Consider the following 6737-nt stretch of genomic DNA (forward strand, 5'->3'; position numbering starts at 1 on the left):
TGGGTTAGAACATGATCCTTTAGCTCAGCGTAGCTTTTTATTACATATCTTCTGAAGCCTACTTCTGCAAAGTAGTATTCTTAGAGTTTCTGATATTAAAGGTTGGAGATGGATCCATAAAATTCATATTTTTAACAAGTTCCCAGGTGATAATGATGTTGCAGGCCTGGAAACCATACTTTGAGAACCACTGGCACATATATATGGAAGGCAGTGAGTTAAAGATAACACAGGGCCAGGTGCAGTGGCTCACGCCTGTAATCCCAGCACTTTGGGAGGCCTAGGCAGGTGGATAACCTGAGGTCAGGAGTTCAAGACCAGCCTGGCCAGCATGGCGAAAGCCTGTCTCTACTAAAAAATACAAAAATTAGCCAGGCATGGTGGCAGGTGCCTGTAATCCCAGCTACTCGGGAGGGTGAGGTAAGGAGAATTGCTTGAACCACGAAGACGGAAGTTGCAGTGAGCCAAAATCAGGCCACTGCTCTCCAGCCTGGGTGACACAGCAAGACTCCATCTCAGGGGGAAAAAAAAGAAAGGTAACACAGAAGGAAATGCTGGGCTAATTAATGTAGTGGAAACAAGAGTAGGGTAAATCAAGGGCCTTGCTTGAGAGAATTGGAAAAAAAAAGTAGCAATCTTTTATTTACACAATTTTTTTTGTGTGTGTGTGATGGAGTTTTGCACTGTCACCCAGGCTGGAGTGCAGCGGCTCGATCTCGGCTGACTGCAACCTCCACCTCCCGGGTTCAAGTGATTCTCCTGCCTCATCCTCCCGAGTAGCTGGGATTACAGGCGCCCGCCACCATGCCCAGCTAATTTTTTGTATTTTTAATAGAGACGGCATTTCACCATGTTGGTCAGGCTGGTCTCAAACTCCTGACCTTGTGATTCGCCCGCCTCAGCCTCCCAAAGTTCTGGGATTACAGGCATGAGCCACCGCGTCCGGTCGTATTGAGGAGCTTTACTATAAACAAAACAGAGAAATGTGAGGAATAATTAGAGGAAGACTTCCTTGTTTAGAAAGGAAAAATAAGCCTTTCTGTATGCTGTGGAGATGGTATATAAGAGAGAGAGAAAGAAAAGGGATAGAACGGAATATAGTGCAAAAATGGATTTCTGGCTTTTGCTGGAGAGTTAATTTGTAATAGCATGTGAGGTGGAAGAATATATGGGTGTATATCTCATATGTTTGTAGACACAGTGATAGGAGTATGTGTGATATTCACTTTTAATTGTATCTGTATTCTTAGTACAATAGGAGATAAGGTCGTCAATTGAGAGTGAAAATAAAAAGGATGTTAAAGCTTCCAGGACAGAAATTTATTGGGGCGGGATCAAAAGGAAATTACTGGAGTGGGGCCAAGATGGCTGACGAGAAACAGCAGCGATCAGAGTCTCCCATCGGAAAGAACCATAATTAGCATGTGAATCCTTCACCAGCAACCAAGATATCCAGGTTCTCTCACCAGAACTGATAAAGCGGCTGGCGTGATCCATGGAGAGGAAGAAAGAGCAGTGTCCTGCGGTGGCCACCTGAGAGCAGCATGAGGCATAGGAGCCCCCACACCCAAGCCAAGAGTGGTGGTAAGTGTCCCACCCAGCCAGGGAAACCATGCTTTTTCCACAGAACTGTGCAACCCACAGATCAGAAGATCCCACTCGCAAACCCACACCACTAGGGCCGAGGGCCCCAACCCATAGCCGTGCAGATTCTCAAGCACCTCTCAGCTAGAATTTGCTTAAGCATGCTGAGCTCCTGAGGGGAAGGCGACCAGCAGCACAGCTGCAACTGCCTGCTGTCTAAGCCCTTTGAGCCCCTTGGGGAGGGGCAGGAGCCAATACTGGGATTCACAATTGTCTAAGACACTAAGCTCTCTGGGCAGGGAAAGCATGCAATCCATCTCTATAGCTCCGGGCCGTGCTTTTTCCCAGCTGGAGCTGGGGAGGCTGGACGGCTTGGTCCCAATAAGTGTCCCTCACAGCCCAACACACTGACAGTGACAGACTGCGGCCAGAGCGCCTCTTCAGGTCTGAAACTGACTTATCCTTTCTCACTGAGTGGGGCTTCCCTGCAGGAACTCTAACTCCAGCCAGAGGCTCAGGGACAGAAGCCAGATCTCCCTGGGCCTGAGCCCCTGGTGGGAGGGGCCGCCGCAGTCTTTGCAGACCAGCAGACTTAGCCTTTCCTCCTAATAGTTCTGAGGAATCCGGGAAGCCCGGACGAGTAGGTTTCCCCTCAGTGAAGCACACCCCCTCCATCAAGGGACAGTCAAAGTGCTTCATTAAAAGGGTCCTATTCCCCATGACATCCATCCGGGTGAGACCCTCCAACAGGAGTTGTCAGACACCCTATACAGGAGTGATCCTACTGGCATCAGGTTGGTGCCCCTTGACATTAGGGATTTCAGAAGAAAGAGCAGCCACCCATCTTTGCTGTTCTCCAGCCTCCTTGAGTGACATCTCCAGGTGCTGGAGCGAGCCAGATGAATAGGGCCTGAAGTGAACATCCGGCAAACCACAGCAGCCCTACAGAAGAGAGACCTGATGATTGAAAGAAAAACAAACAGAAGGCAACAAAAGAATCAACAACAAAAAAATTCCCTACAAAAACCTCATCCAAGGGTCAACAGCCTCAAAATTGAAACTAGACAAACTCACAAAGATGAGAAAGAATCAGCAAAAAAGGGTGAAAACCCAAAAGGCTATAGTGACTTTTCCAAATGATTGCACGGTCTCCCAGCAAGGGCACAGAACTGGATGGAAAATGAGACGAATGAATTGACAGAAGCAGGCTTCAGAAGATGGATAATAAAAAACTATGCTGAGCTAAAGAGCATGTTCTAATCCACAGCAAAGAAGCTAAGAACCTTTATAAAAGGTTAGAGGAGCTGCTAACTAGAATAATCAGTTTAGATTATTCTAAACTGATGGAGCTGAAAAACACAGCATGAGAACTTCGTGAAGCATGCAGAAGTATCAATAGGCGAATAGACCAAGCAGAATAAAGGATATCAGAGTTTGAAGACCACCTTGCTGAAATAAGGCATGCAGACAAGATTAGAGAAAAAAAATGAAAGGGAACAAACAAAGCCTCCAGGAAATGTGGGACTTTGTAAAAAGACCAAACCTACGATTGATTGGAGTACCTGAAGGAGATGGGGAGAATGGAAACAAGCTGCAAAACACACTTCAGGATATTATCCAAGAGAAATTCCCCAACCTAGCAAGAAAGACCAACATGCAAATTCAAGAAATACAGAGAACACAACTAAGATACTCCTTGAGAAGATTAATCCCAAGACACATAATCGTCAGATTCTCCAAGATTGAAATGAAGGAAAACATGTTAAGGGCAGCCAGAGAGAAAGACAAAGTACCCTACAAAGGGAAGCCCATCAGACTAAGAATGGAGCTTCAGCAGAAACTCTACAGGCCAGAAGAGAGTGGGGGCCAGCCAATATTCAATATTCTTAAAGAAAATAATTTTCAACGCAGGATTTTATATCCAGCCAAACTAAGCTTCATAAGCGAAGGAAAAATAAAATCCTTTCCAGACAAGCAAATGCTCAAAGATTTTGTTACCACCAGGCCTCCCTTGCAAGAGCTTCTGAAGGGAGCACTAAATATGCAAAGGAAAAACAGGTATGAGCCACTGCAAAAACACGCCAAAATATAAAGATCAATGACACTATTAAAAAAACCCCACCAACTAATGTGCAAAGAAACCATATAGAATAATGATGACATGATCAAATTCACACATAACAATACTAACCTTAAAGGTAAATGAGCTAAATGCCCCAATTAAAAGACACAGCCTGGCAAATTGGATAAAGAGTCAAGACACAATGGTGTGCTGTATTCAGGAGACCCATCTCACATGCAAAGATGCACATAGGCTCAAAATAAAGGGATGGAGAAAAATCTTCTAAGGAAATGGAAAGCAATAAAAAGCAGGAGTTACAATCCTAGTCACTGAAAAAAAAGAGTTTAAACCAAAGATCAAAAAAGACAAAGAAAGGCAAAACTAATGGTAAAGGGATTTATTCAACAAAAGGAGCTAACTATTATAAATATATATGCACCCAATACAGGAGTATAAAAAGGTATTAAAAAGTCAAGAAACAATAGATGCTGGCAAGGCTGTGGAGTAATAGGAATGCTTTTACACTGTTAGTGGGAACATAAATTAGTTTAACCATTGTGGAAGACAGTATGGCGATTCCTCAAGGATCTAGAACCAGAAACATCATTTGACCCTGCAATCTCATTACTGGAGATATGCCCATAGGAATATAAATCATTTTACTTTAAAGGCACATGCACACCTATGGTTTATTGTAGCACTATTTACAATAACAAAGCCATGAAACCAACCCACATGCCCATCAGTGATAGACTGGATAAAGAAAATATGTTACATATACACCATGGAATGCTACACAGCCATAAAAAGAATGAGATTATCTTCTTTGTAGGGACATGGATGAAGCTGGAAGCCATCATCCTCAGCAAACTAGCACAAGAACAGAAAACCAAACACCCAATGTTCTCACTCATAAGTGGGAGCTGAACAATGGCAATACATGGACAAGGTGGGGAAAAACACACAACAGGGCTTGTTGGGGGGTGAGGGGTAGAGGAGGGAACTTAGAGGACAGGTCAACGGGTGCAGCAAACCACCATGGCACACATCCCTATGTAAGAAACCTGCGTGTTTTGCACATGTATCACAGAACTTAAAGTAAAAGAAAAAAAGATTTCAAGACAAAAGACGATGTGTAAAATAGTTACTTAAAAGTGTGAGAGAATAAATGGACTAAGGATGTATAGCAGGACTGAGGGACCTCATCAAGAGCACTTACTCTAAGCCTATTATCCAAAGGTTGTCTCGTGGTATGGATTTTTGAAGAACTCAGCGTAAAGAGCAACATCTTGTTTATAAAGGTCTTGGAATCCTGTAATGTCAGCCACGTCTCAAAAGGTTCTATAGGGTCATCGCCACCGTAGCCGCCAAGAGGAGCTGGGAGGACGACGGTAGCCTGTGAGGCTCCTTGTAGACAACGTGGCGGCGGCGATGTCCGCGAGCCAGGCGAGTGTGGCAGCGGCAGCAGCGGGGCCTGGGGGCGCGGCAGGGCGGCCTGGGCTTTGGCCTCCCTCTAGTTCCCTGGAAGTGGGCCTGTGGCTAGCGCGGGAGCAGCAGCAGAGGCGGAGGCTCCAGCGCGTCTCTCTCCTCCCCCTCAGCCTGAGCCGGGGGAGGCCAGGCGGCCCGGGTGTTTGAAGGTGTGGGCGGCTGCCGGAGATTGTGAGAATTCTCTTCACGAGAATATGGAGACTGTTCAATCACCAGGAGCACAAAGTTATCATTGTTAAGCTGGATAATTCAGGGAAAACTACCACCTTTAACAATTTTCTATGAATGAAGTTGTACATACATCTCTTGTAGTAGGAAGTAATGTAGAAGAGATAGTGATTAATAATACACGTTTCCTAATATGGGATATTGGTGGCCAAGAATCTCTTCGTTCTTCCTGGAACACTTATATATTAACACAGAGTTTGTAATAGTTGTGGACACTACAGAGAGAGGATTTCTGTAACTAGAGAAGAACGCTATAAAATGTTAGCACATGAGGACCTAAGAAAAGGTGCATTGCTGATTTTTGCTAATAAACAAGATGTTAAAGAATGCATGACTGTAGCAGAAATCTCCCAGTTTTTGAAACTAACTTCTATTAAAGATCACCAGTGGCATACCCAGGCATGCTGTGCTCTAACTGGCGAGGGATTGTGCCAAGGACTTGAATGGATGATGTCACGACTTCAGATTATGTGATTTCTACTGACGTCTTCTCACAGATTTTGTATAAATGAAGTGCCAGGCTTTACCTGAAAGCTGCAAAAAATAACGGTTTAGATATATTTATAATAAACTGATTTAAACTTTTTCTATAAGAAGAAAAATTAAGACCACTTAATGAAAACAAAGATGAAGTCTCACCTTCCAATTTGCTTTCTCATTAGTTTTTTCAGAGTAAGTTATTAAAGCTGTAATAGACATTTTTCTCATAATGAATCTTCTCAGGACATTGTGTAGCCTGTGGTAAGTACAAAGGGAGAGGAAGACATTTTGAAATTTAAGAGCTTTATTATCAGCATAACCCTCCCTAGTTGAATGTTGTTTTCTTCTTGTTCCATTAAGTCAAAATACAAATCAGCACAGATATTCAGTTTCCAATATTTTAAAAAGTAATGTTACTTAAGTATTTTGCTTAATGTTGTGTGTGTATTGTGTATGAACCTCAAGTTCAAGTTAATGACTTTGATTTATGTTCTAAAGAAAAACAGTACAAATATTAACGATATCCTTAGTTACAACCATAATGAGATACGTATTGACATTGGTGTTAAGTGCCATTTTATACTTTCTCCATATGTTCTCTGTATTGTACTAACCAACCTACCAAATCACTGAGCTGCTTGTTAAAAAAAAAAAAAAAAGGAAACGGAAAAGGAGAAAGCATGACGTTGTGTATCTATTTTTTGTTGTTGACCAATCACACACATGGAAACATGTAACTCAGAGTGGGATAGCTATCAGATTCTTGGCTTAGTATTACTAATGAGCAGGATTGTACAATGAGAAACTATCAGAGTATTCCTATCAATGGTCCTTATGGCATCTAAATTACTGAATTATTAATCCATTAATCAGTGAATCATAAATTATGATTAAA

At 42.9% G+C, this 6737-nt stretch overlaps 1 pseudogene; it reads left to right on the forward strand.

Annotated features, from left to right (window-relative positions):
- The first annotated feature begins 5400 nt into the window (after window positions 1-5400).
- On the forward strand, window positions 5401-5836 carry LOC101142415 (ADP-ribosylation factor-like protein 5A; annotated as a pseudogene).
- Window positions 5837-6737: the final 901 nt, after the last annotated feature.

This window comes from Gorilla gorilla, chromosome X, assembly GCF_029281585.2.
Source record: "Gorilla gorilla gorilla isolate KB3781 chromosome X, NHGRI_mGorGor1-v2.1_pri, whole genome shotgun sequence".
NCBI classification, from domain to species: domain Eukaryota; kingdom Metazoa; phylum Chordata; class Mammalia; order Primates; family Hominidae; genus Gorilla; species Gorilla gorilla.